This window comes from Phalacrocorax carbo, chromosome 1 (assembly GCF_963921805.1).
Source record: "Phalacrocorax carbo chromosome 1, bPhaCar2.1, whole genome shotgun sequence".
Classification (NCBI taxonomy): domain Eukaryota; kingdom Metazoa; phylum Chordata; class Aves; order Suliformes; family Phalacrocoracidae; genus Phalacrocorax; species Phalacrocorax carbo.
The window spans coordinates 23140880-23162130 of record NC_087513.1 but is presented as its reverse complement, the minus strand read 5'-3'; the positions used below and the strand labels follow the sequence as shown (position 1 = coordinate 23162130).

The window sequence follows — 21251 nt, the reverse complement described above, 5'->3', positions numbered from 1 at the left end:
AGCTCATTATGTCAATGGGACACTTCCTTTTGACTCTAGCTCATAATTCTGCCATTAGCTGAAACGGCCTTAAGTTATATGTGCATAGAGCAGCATTGTCTCTAATCTGTGTGGGTTTTTTGTTTTCCTTTTTTCTGCTTTTGTGCAAAACTGTAAATGCATTGAGAACAACAAGCTATTGCATTTACTAATGGCAAGGCACGCTGCTGTCGTGCAGCTCATATGCTGTTGGCTGAGACTGTGGCTATGTGATGCTTTGCAGCAGTTCAGCTAAACTGAGTGTCTTGTGTAAGTTTAAGGCTCCAAAGAAGTGTTACAGTAAGAAATTATTTTTTTGTGCCTTAAAAGTATTGGACACAGATGAACAAAGTCATCTGAAGTAATACTAGGAATTGACTGAGAGAAAGTACATCTGTTCAGAGAGTTCTGCATTAAATTTGTTCTGTGGAGTGCTGTGTCTGTCACAGCTCTTCCGAGGGCTTGAACAAAGAAAAAAAAAAAAACTACCTGTATTAAGAGGTCCACAGAAATTGGCTGGCATTAGGAACGGACTCGTACAAAACCTTCTAGTTGGTGTCCCTTGTCCTTATCGCTTGGTGATAAGACACTGTCTTTTCCTTGTGTCCCCATCAAGGAGACACTCTTTTCAAATTTATGTTGTACTGCACTCACATTTAGTGTTTGGTTTTATAGTATCGACAGTTACTGTGAATGGCACGCTTCACAATTCTCTTGTCTTCATATCTGTTCAGGTGTTCACCTCTGACATTAACTCTGGTTCTACCCTTGACTCACACCTGACTTCTGTATCAGGTTCTCTACTAAAGTAAAGCAGAAACCCAAAGAACCAGGAGAAATTCTGTATGGGCACAGCAACACACTGCCATGTTACCAGCATGACTATAATACTTTGAACCTTTCAATTAAGACCTTGGATTATTAATGTGATCTTCACTGTTACCAATACTGATACCTTTTCTTAAATATGAAAGCATTCTTATCAATAAATATATAATAATAAATTCTACAATGTGGCCAAGATGATCATAGGCGTAGAGAGAGCAAAAGCTATTTGTACAGTTTTGTATTTAATTATTCTGTGTGTAATTTCAAATAATCACAGATTAGCTTTTTTAAAGCATCTATTTCTATACTGCAAACCTTCAGCGGTCCAATAGATCAGAGCCATTGACTGCTATTTGATGTGTCCATTACCTCCTGCAAATGCCTTGGAATACAATGGGGTAGCATGCAGACTTCAGAGCTGTCGTGACAGGTATTAAGAATGTGTCAAATCCCAGTGATGACTGATAACATATCTGTCATTTGTGATGGGATTATTAGGAAGAGGAAAGCCGCTAGGCAAAAGATACTCTAGGAAAAAAAAAGGGTGGGGGGAGGGGAAGACGGGGGGGAGAGGATTTACTGTTCTTCAGAGCTGCCCGGTTTAATTAAGCCTTGTCTAGTCCATAAACAAATCTATTAACTTTCTGAATGCTTTGGCAGCTTACGCACTTCAACGCTACAGCAGTAATTCCATGGAATTTAGGTTTCTTTTTGGTGGATAGTTGCACTATAGGTATTGTGGCTATGATGAAGGTTTTTGACCCGTACATGGAAACAGCTAGTAGAATAGTACTATGCTGGTTTATTTTGTTTTCTGATTGTGAGTTTAACAGAACACTGTGGAAGAAAAAAGTTCAGTGGGCACATAAGACATTTTCTGCATGGAAGCTCTTTACAGAACTGAGGAAGGAGAACAGTCTGCCAGTGCCTTTTGATTTGCATCTTTGGTTAGCAAAAGCATGTGAAGGGTTGCTTTTTTTTTCTTATTCTGGATGTGTCAATTGTCTGAGTGTGGAAAGAAGGCTGAGCTTCATCTTACTTGTAAAATTCGGTTTTGCTGAATGGGTCCAGTGCGCCTAGTACACAAACTGATGTCTTTCAGGTGATTTAGGCTGAGCCATAAATACATCAAACATTTAAAAGCAGTTAAATATTAAGACAAAAGAAGCATCATAATCTGCTGCCTTCTGGGACTCAGGCAGTGCCAAGACAGAGGAGGTGACCTGCGTGCTTGTTGCAGTCAGTGTCTTTGGTGCAGGAGTATCCCTAGGAGCAGTAGAACCAGTGTAGCTATCTCATACAGTCCCCTGCATACAGAGCTCAATTTGGGGCAGGGGGCATATTAGATGTCAGGAGAGGGGCAGAGACAACTGTTCCTAGCTGTCGTATGCTCCCTTAAATCCCTTTTCAGCACAATTCATGAGAATAGCCTTTGAACAGAGACTCATAACACTGTCCAGATTGTGTCTCTATCCTTTCTGCCAATTTATCTGTTGGCTTTGTGTGAAAAAGGACCTGGTCTTTATCTCTGCCCCTTCCACAGACACAGCCAAGGCGCTTATCAGCTCTCTCAGGTCTCCCAGTCCATTGGGGAAGCAGAGGTAGTGGAGGTCAGCCCAGCACCTAAGTGGGCACTTGGGTACCATTGGCCTGCTGCCGCAGGGCGGCTGCCATGTTGGCTGTGTTCAACCAGGGTGGCTGCCAGCTTGGGTAATACATCTGGTGGCCATGCACGCTGGTGGATGGCTAAGAGAGGAGCAGCTGCCCTGAAGGTAAGCAGGAGACCAAAGGACTGTCTTGGGTTTGGGAAGCAGAGATGGAGAGCAGAGAGAGAAGACCTCTGTAAAGACCAAGCTGTAGCTGCCATGGCAGGAAGTGAAGAATGTTTGACCGATGTTTGAGTGATCGGTGGTACATGAGAAACATGCGGTGGCCTAGCCAAAAGCAAATGCTGCGGGGTGACTTTGGACCCCGTTCCTCGTAGTCGCCACCAGCAAATTGGCTGCCATACACTGTCCATGTCCGTCTTGTGTCACACAGCACAGACAGGCCAAGCCCACCCCACTCGGGGTGAGCCCGCTGCTCTCCTCCAGTGGGGCGAGCTCCCCTCTCGGGTGAGGTGACCCCATGGCAGCCCCACCATGGGTGAGGGGAGCGCTAGTGGGGCGGGTGGGCAGCCTCTCCTCCCTGCAGGACGTGCTGGAGCGCATGGCAATGGCTGCGTAGGCACTGCAGGTGCGAGCGCAGACTGCAGGATGAGCTACAGCAGGGGTGGCGATGGTACCCACCGTGTGCGTGCTCGCAGCGGGATACGTCATGTGTACCATAGGGGAAGAGTGTGCCCTGGGGCCATTGCAGCACGCCCATGAGCTCCTGCCCTTGCTTACCTCATGGAAACTTGCTTGCCTGCCCAGGCCCTCAGGAAAGACCTTTCGTTTTTCTCCCTCTCTCTAAAAGCACATTTACCCCACCCACAGAGGCTGGCTGAGCAAAGACCAAAGAGCAACCTGAAGCAAGGACGCCAGGTTTTACATGTGATGTATTGAGGCTTAATTCATTTCCCAAGGTAGTTCTCTCAAGGGCCTCGTGGCAACCATCCCAAAACAACCAGTGATGTGGGTACCTCAACTCAAAGCTGGTTTAGCTTAAGAGTTGTTAAAGGAACCTGATTTTTTTTTTTTTTCCTCTAGAAGCTGAACACAGCATTTCTTCAGAGTAACTTGAACTGTGCACCCAGAAATCATTAATCATACTGTAAAATCTTGGCTTCAACTTCCCCCTTTATATGTAGGAGATTACCATACGGGTTGTTAACGTTGTGTCTTGCTGGCTGGCAGTACCTCGGTTCATACTAATTAAATAGTTTCATAAAGAGGAAGGGCTGTGGAGAATGGTGCTGCAGCAAGGAGCCTTCCTCCACCAGTCACAGGTTTGCTTTTGGGCCTGGGTAGACGCGACCCAGGTGTTCATGTATATTGATGATGGGCAGCCCACGGTGTGTGACTTGGCTTTTCAGTGGTTACCCCTTCAGGAGGAGACACCAGTGCAAATGGAGACTGCTGGCAGCATTCACAGCCTAATTTACTTTTTTTCCAGTGCTCTCATTGTCTTTTATCAACTCCCATATTTAATAGATTTACATGGTGAGTGGGTTTTCTGTCCCAAGAAAGGACTGCAGTAAATTGGTCAAGAGCTTGGACTACTTCTCTGAGGGAAGCTATTCCTTCCCTGTACTCTCTCTCCCTTCCCCAGTTCACTAGATTTTGTCAGTTTAAAAGAAGAAATAGGAACACTTATCTGGGAGGTATTGCAGAAGTTGACCTGAGACTCAGCTATTTCTTTTTTTCATTTTGGTGTACATGATGTGCCCTGAGATAACACAGAAAATCATGAGGTTGCGGGTGTCACCTCTGAAGATCATTGAACTTTTAATAAAATTCCTTTTAGGGTCCAAGATCAACACTGCTCTGCACGGTCTCATTTCTGTTTTACATGTGCTGACACTTAGCTGCAGTCCAGTTCTTGATTTATTCTTTTATTTAGTGGTAGGATTAGAAGCATCCTTTGAAAACCAAACCAAACCACCTCTACCATCCAATTCAAATATACAAGGATATCTTTAACTTGAAAAAAAAACTCAGCAAAGAAAACCCTTTGTAATTCTAATTCTTGAGTTAATCACATATTTGGATGAAAACGGATTTCCATGTTTGTTTGGACAAAGTAAAATATTTACAAAAATTAAAGAAGTCAGCAGTGGTGGTGGTTGCTGTTTGGGGGAGGGGAGTTGGAAGGCGAAATATTGCAAAACAACTTTTTGCTGATAACAAACAAAGCCCAATGGGAGATGTTTGTTTTGAAAACATGTAACTGTTGACATGGGGATGTTTGTTAGAATATTTTTAGTGCTGATAAAGGAAAACAACATTCACTGGAGTTTTGGTAATCTTGAACGAAACCCCATGTTAAGCTCCATTTGCTCTGCTCCGGATGGTAGTGTTACACTATGCGTAGGAAAGATTTTTCTCAGCTAACAGTTTCTTCTATTGTTTCCACCTCTAAGCCTCTTATACTGTATTTAGAGGAGAGGGAATGAGAGAGAGAAAGAGAGGTTTGGTCATAAGGAGAATAGTGTGTCTCTGATAAGACTTTTCAGGATGGTGTTTGCAAGTTGAAAGGTTGCAGCTAAGCCTAGGTAAAGCTAAAAAATTTGTACTCATTTTAATTGTGGTGTAAAGTGTCAGTATTATCATATGAAAAGCAGCAGTGATGCCTTGACTTGCTTGATAAAATAAGAATCTGTTCATGGTAATGACCATTAACTCACTGACAGGATGATAAAGAGATTACAGGGTTCAGCTTCCCACTTATAAAGAATTGGTTGGTGCACGTGTTATTCTGCTAGTCCCATCTCAGTGTGTGTTGTGGAACAGTCGTGGAAAACATTTTTAATATTTTTAATGTGCTACCTGACAGCGTGATCTCTATAGTGTACAATTTTCTGTTCCTCTGACCTCTTACACACCAATTGTATTGGGAAAACATTAATTAAATGGGAACAATGTATTTATTGTGACTTGAAGTTGCTTTTATCCCGCTTCCTATTGTTCAGGTTCCTGAACAGGAATGAAAGAGCCTGCTTAAAGATGCTCTCCAAGTGCTCTGTTTAAGGATAGCTCTTTGTAACTGCCAAAAAGTAGCAGCAAACTATAAAAGGAAAAATTCCCTTCTGTGTGATTTCAGTCCCTTGAGTCTTGATGCAAAACATTTTATATTAATTCACTTCCAGATTTAGCTTATTTTAATTTTAGTCTCTGTCATGGGCCACCAATGTGTTTTGCTCTTCTTTAAATGGACTCTGCATCCGCTGCTAACACCTTGAAAATATAGTAATTTTTGGAGCTGTTCAAAGAAAGGTGGAACCTTGTGGAAATTCAGTAGGAGTCTTGTTTATACACTAACATGTGATTCCCCCCCACCCCATACGGGTATATTGCCAATAAATACCTCAGTGTCCTGAACAGACCCTAGCGTCTGTAGAAGTTACAGTGCTGCTAGTGGCCATCACGTAAAAATAGTGAGGTAGATCGAACAGTTGGGGGACCAAGGATAAGATTTTGCGTTCAGAGTCCAGCAAAGTCCCATTCCTCTGGAAAGGCTCAGAGCCCCTCTGCTTCTTAATTTGCTAATGATGTAATTCAGCTTGACAAAAACGATTCTGTCTCCTTGTAAGCCTTGCCTCTCTCATGGCATATTACATGGTATGACATACAGCATCTTCAAATGGAAGACAAATCAGCTCTCTCTTCTTCTGTCTTAAATATAAAAACTGGTTTTCACTCATGGCTAAGTGTTAGCCAGTATAACTTCCAGAAAGTTGTACTCGTTCAAGCCCTGCTTGAAGTGCCCTGTTAAGTTCTTGTCCATCCTATTCCTACCTTCTTACTGTTCCTGCCTTTCTGTTATAAATTTTTGTTCTCTGATGTGTTAGAGTGATAAATTATGTATCATACAGAAAGGCAGTTAGCTTTTCTTAACTCTCCTGTACAGCTGTAACTAGCGCCTCTGCCACCTTTCTAAATATTCTCCTGCAATTTTTGAGCATTTCCACAGCATTCATGTTACTCTTAGTGATGTGTGAAATTCCCTCATTCCCTTTTTCTTCCCAGCCTTCATATGCATTCATATGAAATAGAAATGTTGCTCTAAGTTAAGGGACAGAGGGGACTGCAATGAGAGGAAGTCCAAGGGCACCACCTCAAGCCTGTTGGTCAATGAAGAACTTAAATCATAGGATTTACAGGGGATGCAGAAGGCAGTCTGGGGAGCTGGAGGCTGCCTGCTGCTTCAAAAAGCTGGGGGACCGGTTCAAATCCCACTAGTGCCAGAGAAGAACGTGTACCCTGAAACACAGCAGGGGAGTAACTGAGGTCTTCGGTTAAGCATGTTGGGGAAGCTTTGCAGCTGCACTGCTCTGGCTCCCCTGCTGCCAGTCTTTAGGTAAGCTTTAAGCCAGACTGCTTGGAGCTGGGAGTTCACCTGTGTTGCAGTCATGTAGCCTGATAGCAGCTCAGGTACAGTCTCAGTATTCAATCTTTTACTCCAGACCTACAGGCTTTTAAGAATGTAAACTCTACTGGCTATTTTAATCTGCCAGGAATCTTTATCCCTATCCTTTTCTGCCAGAACAGCTATGAAAAAATTGGCGTACTTTAAATTTTTTTATATAAAGAGCTTATCCCTCCTGATTCTTTTGTTGATGTCCCTGCTCATTGTTTGCAATCTTACTTCTTTCTGGTGACAGGCATGCTGAAATTTAACATTAGGATATGCCAACATACACAGGTCGGGAGAAAACTAATTGAACTCTTTCTACGTTTGAAACACAGAATGCAAAAAAAGAAGCCTGTGAATTGCTTAAAAAGCATTTTATGGTTTAAAACTTGTTACCCTGCAGTTATCCATAAGGTCCGCTCTTGAGTCAGCCATCTGTATAGTTTCTTATATTACTGCATGTTTCATATCTGGCACACAAAAAATGGTGTTTATTCTTTTCTTCCTGATGTGAAAGCCACTCTCAGTCAATAAGCTGTCAAGCTACCCTTTTGTTGTCATCGCTGCCTAGTTGTGTTCTTTCACATTGAGTCTCCTAAATCTTGCTGGTCTAATGTGTTAAATTCTTTGACAAGAACGTTGCAGTTTTGGACTGCTGAGAGCTTTGCTTGTTTTTCTTCATGAATGGAATGAAATGCTTCTTGGTGAAAATACAAATGCAGCAGAAACTGAAAAATTTAGGCTTCCTTCCTAATCAAGAGAGGAAAAATGGACACTTCTGGACTGTTATCCACTGCAGCCCTTGAGCTCTCCACCTTGGAGAAGAATCATTGCATTCTCCAAGTGCCCGGTTTTGTCAGCTGATAAAGCGAGGTTAGTTGGCTCATTGTGGGAGCGATTTCCACACTGTTGCTACGGAATTTTAGGAAAGGCAGGCTCCAGCATTTTGGTTTCAGCAATGAATAGCACAGCTAAGCAAGAACCTGTGTCTCTTCTACATTCTTTCTACCTAAAAATAAACAAAAAGGGTCCAAAAACTATTTTGTTTGTACCTTCAGTTCACATGGCAAAGTTATTCTGTGAGGTCCTCTCTCCTCTCCCCCTGCCAAATCTGGGGTTTTTACTTGGAGGCAAGCTTGGCTACAAAAAGACTGCTTTAAAATTTGAATGTTCAGATTGAAGCTGAATCTGGTGAAGTACTTCAAAAATAGGCAGCTCACATCACTTTCCTTAAAAGTATTGCATGCTAGTGCTGGGAAAGCTTTACCAATTGCATGTAGTAAATAGATTATTCTTCTCTAACATTAGCCTTTTCCCTTGGAGAACTTGGAGCTTGGAGAACTCGGTGCAAATTGGCTTTTTGAGACTATGTTATACTTCACATTGTTACGCCTGTGAGAAAGCAGAAAATGGGATGCACTTTTTAAGGTCAAAATGATTTTGACTCCTGCCTTCCATGAATTTGCATTTAGGGCTGTGGGTGGCCTTCTGAAAAGTTTTTTGCCCTAGAGAGGGTCTCCAGCTTTACACAGAAGGCAAGGATGGAAAATGTATAGGACAGTAACAATTTCTGTACCTAATATATTACAGTGCAGTTATCTACCTATGTTTAGTCTCACACAGCACTGCATTTTTTTTATATGAAAGTACATGATATTCTGCAGCTTGCATTAGGGAACAGTGTGTTCATTAGGCTAAAGCCCGGTGTCTGTTCCATGAACAGCTGAGCTGCTGGGGAACATCGGTGTGGGCAGGCAGAGCTGGCCGGGCAGAATGGCTGAGCCCTCCTCGTCCCTTCAGTGTCAGGTTTGCTGCCACCCAGAGTGATGTGAGCTGACCTGGATATCTTTACCAACCACAGTGCTCAAGGAAAAGTACAGTAAAAGGAGGTACTTTATTTGACAGGGCAAATAAATTATCTTGTGGAAAAATGATGTGGAAGGCTTTTGTGTGCTTCCCACCCCAACTGTGGTGGGTCAGGGTGGTAAGTGCTGGGGGACAGTGGTAGTATGGAACCACTCCCGCTACCCCTTGAAGAAAGAGCTTGTCCAAAGCCCCAGTGATGTCTGAGATTCCCAGTGATGTCTGAGTTTCAATCCTCTAACCAGGTTGATGCTTTTGGTTTAATTCCTGCTATCGTTGTGTGGGATCTTCTTCTAGCCACTAAAATGTCCAGTCTTTGTCTCTGTTGTGTTGATTTACTGGCCTTCATGACAGTGTCAGTCACTTGTGCACTGTATTTTCTTTTCAAAATGTATTTTCTTCCAGTAGTTTGTGGATTTTTACAAGGTGAATTGATGTGCTTAGGTCTATATTATTTATGATTTAGTTTTACTAATTTTCTTTCTTAACTAAATATTCTTAGACTTTTCAATTTTGTTTCATATGGAAGCTTTCCAGAGCTGTATAGCATGTGTTTGGTTTTAATTAATTATGCATCACCTATTGAGATATACATATAAAAATATATAAAGTTATTAGCTTTATTCACTTAGCACTGAAATGTACTTTTCCAAAGTGATAGGCCTATAATACATTATTTAGAGGGCTCTGACTCATGATCGCAGGCAGATTTTTTTTTTTATACAGGGGACAGAGGAGCAGAAAAACTAAGCTGTGGTCTGCTGCTTTTCACTTCTGAAAGGAAACTGTTTCCTGGACCACCTGTAACCCTTCCTTCTCTCAGGCTCATGCTGGGTACTGCATAAGGTGAGAGGTTTTGGCACCTCTGCCCAAATGCATCCTCTGGTGCAGCATCCCTGCAGGCAGGACTTTGTGGGGTGACAGCCCCCTGGGCTCTGCCCCGGGGGGGCCCGGCAGGTCTGACAGGGTGGGCACCTGTACAGCATTCCCCTCAAGAGTCTCACTCAGCAGCTGGCTGGAGTGAGTGGAAAAGTCCTTCCAAAGGCTATCACTAATTCAATTGCCTAAATGTGCAAAATTGTATTTTGCACTTAAACAAAGGAAAAAGAGAGCTATGGACACATGTCTCTTAGCCAGGATCCTGTCCCCATATTTCAGACTGATCTGGGTTGCTCATAGCCTTTTATCAGACAGCGCAGCTTTTCCTAGACTGGTGCTCCCAGCCAGCCAGCTTGTTTCTCTGGAGGTTCAGGGCAGAGTTTCTGAACTGGCTCAACGCTCCCCTTCTCTAGAAGTACTGGTGTCCTTTGATCTTCCTTCCCCATGCTTGGCAAACAGCCCTGCCATCAGGATTGGTGTGAGGAGTCCTGCAAAGCTATAAACCTGGCTAATTTGTTGGAGGGGAGGCTTCTGAGTGCCAGCCGTTGTTTCACGTTTCCTGCCTCATTACCCAACAAGCCTTGTATGGCTTCCCTCTGTTTTTTAACTATGTGTTTGGGCGGGCAACAAAAAACAAAACAGAACAAGATGCAGTGGTTGGAGGTTTTTTGTTTGTTGTTTGTTTTTTTTTTTAAAAAGAAAAGAAAAGAGACACAAATACTTCCTTAATTCAGCCCATGCCAATGTAGTTGTTTTCTTCCCTCTCAAAGCCTCTCTACATTTATATGGTAGGAAGATACCACTCAGCTTTATTTCAATGCCCTGCCCTGCCCTGCCCTTCCCTACCTCAAAGTCTAAATCTATATGTCACTCTACCAAGGTACCTTTTGCCCAGAGTTTCCAAACACCGCCCAGGCATTTAAAAACAGAACCGATCATAGAATTGAACCAACAAGGTCTCTTGCTTAATTCATTTGCGTGTGTGTGTGCATTATCCGTGAGAAGGTATCTCCAAATGCAGCACATTGTAGTTACCTGTCTAGGTGGTTCTGGTTTAATCTCCTCCTGCAAGAGGGAAGTCCCATGATCATGGCCAACCAGAAAAGTTCTCCCTTCTTTATGCATGGACTTCTTCCAGTTTAAACCACCCATACGTGATGTCTAACTCCCTTTGAAGTTGATGGAAAAGATTTTTGCTCTGTGAATACTCAATATATGGCCTAAACACGCACTGCTGTGGCTCCCAGAATTGTTTTCAATGGTTAGGATTCCTGCAGCTTTGGGGGGCCCTTCACTACATTTTTGTTCTAAAGAAGTGGCTAGGCCCAGCATTTCAAATATGTCTTCACTGGACCCTGACACCACACGGGATAATTTCTTCTGATGTTAACATCTGGATTCCAACATGACTAGTGCTTCCAGATTTTTTGTTTCCCTTGCATTCCTCAGCATGAAGTTTACCACACAGGAGAAAAGCTATGCTTCAGTGAAACCTGTAATGGATGCTAAGAAAAGTATATAAATGGTGTATCGCTTCCAAGCTGTCAGCTGCAGTGCTTCCCCCCACCTCTTCTTCCCCTGTCACTTTTGCTACTAGTAAGAAATATTCTTTGCCACTAATCCCATGGAAAAATGCCAGCTTGGTCTTGGATGGTAAAAATATCTTGCAGGTGACTCCAGACTGGCAAATAAGAGGTCAAGTTTTAGGTAAAACAAATTAGGAAAAAAAAACCCAAACAGGCTAAGCACCGAGATTTTACTCTGGCAAAATCCTGTTGACTTTACAGGCCATTCGTTTAAATAAAAACTAGTAAAAACATTATATGGGACAGTGTAGAGATGGCTGCTGACTGATTCTTGTGTTGCTTATTCTATACAGTTGTATTTTCACATATTCTTTGTTTTATCTGCCTTAGACAGTAGTTTGTAATTCAGACAGCCAAGAGGCAGCTTCTCTGAGGGCAGCAGTATTAAAAATACTGCTTCTTTTTTGGCAAACTAGAAACATTCTTATGTGTGTTTAAGAAAGATGGGCTGGATATTTTTGGATGCTCGCTAATTCAGTTCAGCTGTCCTTGTTTTGTTTGCTTGGGTTTGGAAAAAGAAAGCGAGGGAGGATATATAGAATTAAATGAAAAGTAATTCTTTATGGAGCTGCAGGCCACCTTATTCATATCTTCTCCGTATATCAAGAAATCAATCATTTGCTGTGTCTTTTAATTTGTAATTCAAAACATGCACCCTTGTAATAGGCAGACCAATTCAGTTTTATCAAAGTAATCATCTGAGGGTAATATTCTCCTGCTAGTATACCAACTCTTGTATCTGCAGTGTCTGTTTATCTTTGATGTGTTTATGAATTTACTTATACAGCAAAAGGTAAGAAGCTTATGGAGGGGAAAAAAAATAATAATAAAAAAAATGGTAACAAGGCTTGTGGAAAATAATGTTGCAGAAACTCCCTTGAGGGATGGTATCCCAAACACTGAAGCAACTGCATGCTACAGAAGTAAAACCATGTTATCATGAGCTGAGGGATGGGTTTCCTTGCACAGGAAAAGAAAATGGGGACAGCTATGGGACAAGCTGGGGCAACTTTTCATCTTTACTGGGAGGCAGCTGCCTGGTTTGCTTCATGCAGCAAGGAGTGGAGGCAGGAGCACACAGGATGCCAACCTTGTGCATGGTTATAAAAGGGTGAAATATGGTGCAGGAGGAGAAAAGGGAAAATGAAAGTCAGGGAAGCAAACAAAGGGAAGAAGGATAAAAATCTACTTGAGTTAGTGTGAAGCTCCAGAAAATCTTTAGGGCTCTGAAGATAAGCGGGTGCTATTCTTCTTGGGCTTGTTTTTCTTTCTGGTGGTGCTCCACGTTTCACAGCGTATGTCTGTCTTTGTTACAAAGGAGTGAGAGAGGTTATCTGTGTTTTGAGAGGGCTCTTTCTTTTCCAGCCTGAGAAGGTGATTACTCAGGAGAAGGTTCTTAAAACCCCAATAAATCTTGGGATCCCAACAGATAGTCCCAATATATTTAACGTTTTAAGCTTTGCTTTGAGATGGTGCATTTCTACTTCTCCTTTACTGCTAGCAAGGGATATACTTTTTTTATGTTGCTTCTGTCAGCAGCCAATAGCTTAACCAACGGCATTCCCAAAATCATACCAAAACCAAGGGTTTAGTGTGCTTATGGGCACCTTGAGGTTCTTGACAGAACTGTATTATTTTAATTGACATAATGAAGTAAATGTACATTTACTCTCTTGTACAAACAAGAGAGAGACTGTTTTCAGGTCGAGGCACATTAGTTTGCCAGTAGTAAAACCTAAATTACAATATATTATGCAGCCATCCCTAGAAGATGTGAGTTGATAGTGTTGGGCAATATGCCCCTGCTCAGAACGGCGTGCTCCTGTTTCCTGCCTCCTTAAACCTGCTTCCCTCTGAGCACCTGGAGCAGCCGGAAAAGTTAAGGCACAGACCAGGAACTTTTCTGTGTATGGTTTACATTCATTAAGAAGTAAGTACAAAGGGATCTGGGCTAACTGTGATGATGGTTTTACGGTGCATTCAGGATTTCTTAAATGGAGAGGGAAGTTATAATGATGGTCAAAATGCTTTCTTTAAAAATTGGAGCCTGTGCTGACTTTTGAAGCTACGGAGTAAGTGCCTTTCTGCGTGATTAGTTTGGGCTGTGGCATCACAGCTGTGGATGATAAATACAACTGGCATAACCTGCTGGTTATGCTTCTGGGGTGTTGATTTTGAATACAGTTTTGTCTGTCACGGGGAGTGTGGGGGTGAAGCTTCCTGTGGGTGACTGTGACTGAACACTTGCTCCATAGCTCCAAAATTGGAGCGCAGCTGAGAGGCAGGAGGACTTTTAGGCATCTGTGAGATCCTGCCTGCTTTTAAAATGTATTTCCAAGGTTGTTAATGCTCATAAATCACCTAGCCCTTCAGGGACAGCTGGGTTTGTTTTAAATTTCCTAGGTATGATATAGTGTCAGCGTAGAGTCAACAGTCTGTCCACAGCAAGGGAGCTGAGAGGACTCTCAGGCCTGTGGTGGGACAGCCCTTGTGGGGGAGATGAAACCTACTTCAACACCAAATTAACATATTTTGGGTCAACTGCATAGGTGTAAAAGAATAATATATGCAGCAAGAGGAGTCAGCTGCCTGGTCAGAAAGGGGCACTGTGGGGAGCGCTGCATGGGTAAGCAGGTCCGGTGGGCTGGCTGTCCATGCCAGCCCCCCCCCCCCCCCCGAGAGCTGGACCAGGGACAATCCCGACTGCCCATTGCTCCTCTCCAGTGTCGGGGCACAGGGAGGGAGAGATGGGGAGAGGGGACCAACCATGACCGGGGCTGGACGAGCAGCCGGCATAGGCACCCTCAGGTGCCAGGGACCTCCTGCAGCTGGGACAGTGCTTTCCCTTGCCCTGGGCTGCTTGGCTCTTCCTCACAACCTCTTCCTGCATGATCTTGTCACCCTGGCTCCCTTCTGCATCCCGGCCCTGCTCCCTCCACCCTGTTCTCTCTGTTTTTATTTTCCTCTCTATCCGATCCTGGCCTAACTATTCCATACCCCTGGAGTTAACTTGCTGCTCTCGCACCATGTTTGCTCTCCTTGTGCCTCAGTCCCTTTCTCTTTGCAATTCAGTAACCACATCTGTAACGGATGTAAATGCAATCGTACATTGTTATTTATATGAAGACATCAGCCTAGTGTTGATACTAATTCATCATGTCCCTTGCTAGCTTCAGAACTGCATCTGTTAAAGTGGAAGGTTGGGTGCACTGCATGGTTTTTCTTTTAAAGCTGGTTTTATTTAAATTAGATGAAAGGGCAACAAGTGGTTAAAAACAACTTCAGGTCACTGGCTTGCAAGGGCTTAAAGAGTACAAATACATAGGAATAATTTGAAAGGCGTCTCAGGTAATATGAAGATGGATATATCTGCTAACTGCCTGGGCAAATTAGAGAATTAATTGAAAGGGAATGTTAGCTCGTTAGCTGAGCAAGCTGATGTCAAAAAAAACCTGCAGCTTTCTTTTAAGACTTACAGTAATTTTTTTCCAGAATAACCTGTTAATGAAATGATGCTTTGGAAGGCAGCCTGGAACGGAGGCAAATGTTCTGATAAATTATCAGCTTCCGTATGTTTTTAATTGCATGCTGGGGCTAAACCTTGCACCAGGAAGTGAGGTTCCTTCTTCCTCCATACCCCTCCACATTAGAGATTAAACACCATGCTTAAAATACATTTTTGGATATGAAAAAATCTCCTGTGTAAAAACATTATGAGCAGTAAAAACAATATGTGCAAGTATTCAGATTTTTTTATATCTTCTATGAAATTACTAAAATGTATTCAGTAAAGTCCAGATGCTCATGTTCAAAAGGACTACTCAGAAAAGCTCAAAACAGAAGGGACACCTTTGAATATATACTCTTATACAGGAAAGATGGGCATCTTTTGGCATTTTCATAAAGAAGTTGCCGCGCCATGTGAGAGGGAGGAGAGCTGGGACTTCAGTAAAGCTTTTATAAGACAGAGCAATAATACAGAGCCACCCTCCTGGAAAGAAACCACCCTGAATTAGTGTTACTTTTATTTGGTTCTGTTTTGGGGACCTTGGGGATCATTTACCACCTCTTCTGAAAACCACAAAGTTCTCCAGTAGAGAGGGAGGAGGGTTTCAGAAGGAGGGAGAAATGCTTGCCATTCCCATGATTCTGTTACTCCTGGAGCTGGGGATTTGCAAGATGATGTTGGAAACCAGGAAAGTAGAATGGTTGTTCCAAGTGGATCTGGATTTAGAACGGTAATCTGAATTCATGTCTAGCTCAAACTGAAGGCATACCATGAAAGTTAGCACTTTTTAATAACTACTTTTGCTTTGCTGGGAAAGCAGAAGACTCTAAAATGGCATGCTGCAATTCAGTGACATAAACCTGCTTTCAGGTGTCCTAATTCTAACTTATAGTTTGTCTTCCAAGGACTGATAGAAACCTACTGCAATTGATCTCTAATAGTACATGAAAAAGAAATGTGTAACGGCAGACGCCAAAGCCAGGGTCATGTTATCATGAGTATTTCTGCAAGTAGAAATAGAATTAAATACATATCAGAATTAAGACACTGTGGTTTCATCATCACAGGTCGACTGTAAATGCGCCACTTCCTTGAGCTGTAAGCCACAGGCTGTGTTAAGTGTTTTGGAATAAAATATTTATGCATTTAGTGTCCAGCACTGTTGCTAATTTAGATTAGTCATTGGAAAACAATTTTCTCTTTATTGCCTATTGTTAAAACGTAAGTGCTGCCATTTGACTTCATAAACACTAATAAAAAAAATGGTAGTCTTAATTCTTATTATTTTTAAAGAAATGCACCAAAATACCTGTCAGTCTCTTCTAATATGTGCAGCCCTCTGTGCAGGTGCATTTTGATTCGAATTATGATTACTCTGAAATTAAATTTCTGACTCTTAAGTGGATAATTGGGAAAGAAAGCCATAAACTACTTCATGAGACAACTTGCGAGATTGAGAAGTTAAATGGGGGGTGTTTGTCTTTTTTTTTTTGCTTAATTGGGCATTAGGAAAAATAAAGATTTGGGAAAGTGAAGGTAAAAAAAAGATAACGTTTTGTCCAGGATTAGTAAACTAATTTTATGATAGTAAGCTATGTATTTGAACAGTATCTGCATTTTGCATAGTTATTAAATGAAACGTACAATATCTTTATTAGGGTACTTCTTAAGGGAGGATATATTTTTGCTTTTCAAAAATATTATGATTTTATGCAGCATCTCAATGCATTACTTATTCCACTTTAGTTTCTTATTAGTGCCTTTGGGGAGGAAGGGGCCTTTTTCCTAAAACTCTCTAACTGTAAGCTCTCAGTATCAATCTCCTCTGTTTTTCACAGCTGCCTTGCATCTTGGTGCTACCAGGGGATTTCAGTCTGGTTTTTGCCTATGCAAAACCATAATTCCCCTCTCTGCCGGTCTATTAACAAGGTTACTGAATGGCTGGGAGAATATTTTCCTGTATCAGCGGGGGAGATGCCGTGTTTCTTACAGGAGAGGAGATACAAAAGCTGATGAATCCTCTCTAAAGAGAATCTAATTTAACATCTGAAAGTTGCTTGACCAGATATTTTTGGCTTGATAGATGACAGTCCCTCTGGAGCATATACAGATAAGCTGCCTTCATTATTTATGGGCATTCATTAAGGTAAGCAGCAAAAACCTTATTGATCTTCCATATTCACCTTTGCAGAATTAGTCTGTTGTACTAGGTGAAAGTCCAGAAATATTTAGATGTTTTTAATGAGGATGTAATATCAAAATATGGTAACATTATATGTTATAATATTGCCTAGATTAACAACCTTTTTCACAGTATGCTTTTTCCATTAAAGCAAAGCATGAATTTTTAATTTTATGAATGATGAGGAAAAATTTAGCTATCCAGGTATATAAGTTAGTCAAGAGTAAACATTTCACTTAAATAATTTTATGCCTACAATTCTCACCATCAGACGTTGGGACATCAAATTAGATTTAAATATCCTGCAGAGTCATGAATTGCTTTGTCCAGGTTAGAGCTACCCTTGCCAATTTATGGTGCAACCAAAAGCTTATGTTTGCTAACTCCAGGCGCATAATTTGTGGAGCAGTCTATCCGTGAGAGTGTAGGAGTGGAAAACAAGCAAAAGCAACTTGTCTGCCGCCTTTCTGTTGGTGTAGAGTATGCCAGGGAAAAACAGGAAATCTTTTGCCTGCAAGAGAAATGAGCCTCACTGACTTGGAGTGATGTCTAATAGCTAGATTTTTAGATGCCAACTAGCTCTTTGAAAGGACCATTTCCAGTAAAATATATGGTGCTGCCAGAAAGCTGGGGCAAATTTTGGAGAATGCCAAGCCACGTGTCACCCATCCTGTTCCCTTTCCCTAAATTACTTAGCTGGATCCCTCATATTTCGTGGAAGCTGGAAACAAACTAGTAAGTAATAAATAGTCTAAATAGAGATTTTCGTTCCATTTGTATCTAAAGTAGATATAGCATAGCAGGTCTGACTAGGAGGGAAACAGCATGGGAAATGTAGGCATTAATTTAATTAAGCAAGTTAAGTTTGTCCTTTCTGACTTAAAGTATCTTTCAATATATTTTTTACATCCTGTATGTACTGAATTTTTTTTTTAGTTGATGCTCATATGTTCCTTCTCATTGTACTATTCAAGTACATCTTGTTCTAGATCTTCCTTCATTCCTCTTCTGCCCATTTTCTACCTTTATGCTCTTTTCTTTCAAATCACAGATCCTGCTGGATACTATGCTGTTATAAACCAGCCACACAATCCTCATTCCTTTCAGAGAGGCAATGTTGCAATGCTCCAGACAGGGCTGCTGTCTTTTATTTTCCTGTAGCAGGAAAAATACAACTCCTACGGATGCAGGTTGATTCAAGACCAAGAATGTGGAGGTACCAAGTCAAAACAGCAGTACCAGCCCTGCTTGTTGGTGCCTCTTCAAATGCAGGGTGAAGCAGGCAGCCGCTTGGTGCCCTCCCCGGGGGAGGAGCCTTGCATCATGTTAATCGATCCCCTGTTTCGTTTGGCAGCAGCCTTTTGCTGGAGTGTGACCATACTTTCTCAGTCAACGTAGCATTATTAACCACTAATGTTGAAATGGGTATACTCCAAGTCAAGTTAAGTACCTTTAATGCTTAATACTGGACATTGTAAAATGCTTTACCAGCAAAACCATGCTGATCTCTGTTTTCACATAAGGCAGTGCTGCTCTCCTGAATTGTCCTGAACGTGCTACCGCTTAAATGATGCTATAGATTATTAAATGGTCAGATGCAGTAGGGTGTCCAGGATCCTGGCCAGCCTTGGGTAGGGCTGAGGTCAGTAGTCCCTGGTATCTCAGATTAAGTACCTCATGGGGCAGGAAAGACAGGCATAAAATACACACTGCCCAAACTTTTAACTCAGATCACTAGGCATCTCCACAGCAGATGTGATACATGGATATGTGGTGACCCTATACCGTACCATATGCTGAGATTGTTTGCAGTTTTAGATGCTGCTTTCACTTGTTGGATGGCTTTGAAACCTGTCTCCACTGGAGAACCCTGTGCAAGGGTGGCCTTCACGCTCCTGTCTGCTCACCTCCTTATTTTGTAGTGAACCAGAATTCCTCCCCACTTCTACATCTGCCGCTGGAAAAGTGCACCACCAGCTGTGTTTTCCTCGTCCTGCGTGGCATGCTTGTGTCATGCTGCTGTGGCTTTTGCCCCTCTGCTGGGTGAGAGCACAAGAACTGCAGCTCCAAGAACAATTTGTCATGTCTCAGGCTTACAGACAGTAGGCAAACACCTTATCGGTATTTTCCCCATCATTTAGCAGCAAGATTCCTGCTCCACTACCCCCCAGTAACCAGTTCTGGCACCAGTTTCTCAAAGGGTGTGGTGGATGGGAACCTCTGGTAGTAGAAACCACACTGACCATCTAACCATAATTACACAGTAGCAGAGAACATAAGATACATTTCACCTATATGTTGAGAAGCAAAATGTACCATGATATTTAAAATAAACTACGTCTCATTTCAGTCAATTGAACAGTCTCTTTTTAAATAAGCATTATGTTTTCATGACTAAGATGCATGAAACATTGCAGTCATTCATCTTAAATGGTTTTGCTTTCCTCTTAGTCTTCTCTTCTTTGTAGGTATTAGCTTTTCTGTGTGAAAACTAAGACTTTCTCAGCAGAAAGGTGATGCATTCAAGTTCTTTAGCTGAAAGTGTATGTTCTATTTGTCAGCTCCATTATAATGTTTAAATGGTCAATGGGTTTTTGATTAGATTTCAAATGACACTAATCGTTCACTGACTCCAGAATGCAAACTGGTCTGTATTTTTGTTAAGAGCTTGTGTAGCTACTGAAAACTTGTTTCCCAGACAGTTTTTAAGAGGAAGAGGCTATGTAGTGCAGTGTTTGTGTCTCATAGGGGGCTAGTTTTGCTTGAGGACAAAAAAAATTTGGTTTTGTTTTTTTTTTTTTAAAGGTAGAGAGAATCCAGTATGTCTCCTGATAAATGGTTCTCTTATATGTGTTTGATCTTATATGTCTTGTATCTTAAAATGACATTGGGTATATTCTTATGTGATTTTTTTGAGGCTTGTGTGGGTTTTTTTTCCTTCTCTGTAATGGGAGCAGTGCATTCTGTTTCTACAAATCCACGGTTAAACAGATTTTGTGCCAGAGCGCCAGGGACAATAAAGATCATGGAGTAAAGATCTACTCTCTAATCAGAGCAGCTATGCAATATGTGGGTGGGGGATCCATGTCTTCTCAATGCAAGGAGAGGCTGCAATCCAGTGGGAAATCTCAGCCAGCCATGAAATTACAAAACCTCTGGCTGCACCCTGCATTTCCTTGTTCCACCTCTTGAATCAACTTGTGACCTTGCCTCTATAGAGCTGCTACTTGTCACCCTGCCCGGCTGTGCCTACAGTGTGCAAAGCCCCTCAGGGGTGGGGGTTAGTCTTGTCCTCCTCACGGGAGGACACCAAGTTGTTGAGGGAAGTCACTCTTGGTCACATTCTTGGTAACACACTACCTTCTCATTCAACTGTCTGGGCACATCTGATTTAGCACTGCCTTTTTATTTGGAAAAGAGCAGAAGGGTGCTATATGTCGCATACTTCTCAGGTTCCTGGGTGTCTCTTTCACCCTGGCAAGTTTTCTTGTTTTCTTTCGGTTTTTTTTCCTTTCTTCACCTTTAAATTGTATTTGCTGATGGTCTAATGTAATCTGCAAGAATTTTGATTGTATTGTGCATGATAGGTAGAAAAGGAGTGCTATTTCAGAAGCAGATCCTCATTGTTGTATATCTAACTGAGGTTCAAACATTTCTGCTCACAGAATAACTTTGTGGATTTGATTTCTTCCCTTTCAACCAGACTTTGATCAGTGATGGAATCTCTGTACACTTGAACAATACTGTTTTGTCTCAGTCTGTAAAATAGGCTTTTGGTGGCTTTCACACTTTCTAAGTAAAGCTTTTAATTTTTACTCCTGTTTGGCAATAAAACTTTGCGGAGGAATGTGAGGTAATTGCATGGATGAGTTGATTTGGAGCTAGATAATTTCATGGTTTGCTCGCTTGGTTAGAGAGTAGGAGACATGAGGATGAGAAAAACAGAGAAGGTGCTTTAAAACGCAATTTTCAAATTTCTCACCTTGTAGTGGCTGGCACGGGTGTTTGAGGAGAGATGCATAATTTGGACTTGCATAACTTGACTGCACTGGTTTTATAGATACTTCTACCTTGGAAGATATTTGTGTTTGATAGGTCTTTTCTGACAGTTTTCCTGACTTCTTTCTGATGCCGCTTAATTTGGAAAATCCTTGTTTTCATTTTGGGCTTTTTCCCCCCTAAAAATACAAGTAACAACCACAAAAAATTTTCTTTTGAAAACCCTCCCACTAGAGCTGTTAAGAGCTTGAGTAATACTGTTTATCACTTACGCAAAACACGAGATGGAAATGACATTTTTTTTATCGAAGGATTCTTGTAGGGGTTTGTTTTG

At 41.8% G+C, this 21251-nt stretch overlaps 1 protein-coding gene across 5 annotated transcripts in view; it reads left to right on the top strand.

Annotated features, from left to right (window-relative positions):
- The window catches only part of PLXNB2 (plexin B2), a 258485-nt gene that overhangs the window by 82849 nt on the left and 154385 nt on the right, over positions 1 to 21251 (top strand). The window contains exon 1 of one of the 5 annotated variants that reach the window (XM_064446092.1): positions 1650 to 1661. The exons of the other annotated variants lie outside the window; for them this stretch is intronic. The gene's annotated coding sequence lies outside the window, so the exon portion shown is untranslated. Of the gene's footprint in view, positions 1 to 1649; positions 1662 to 21251 lie in introns of those variants that run through there. 5 annotated transcript variants of the gene reach the window in all.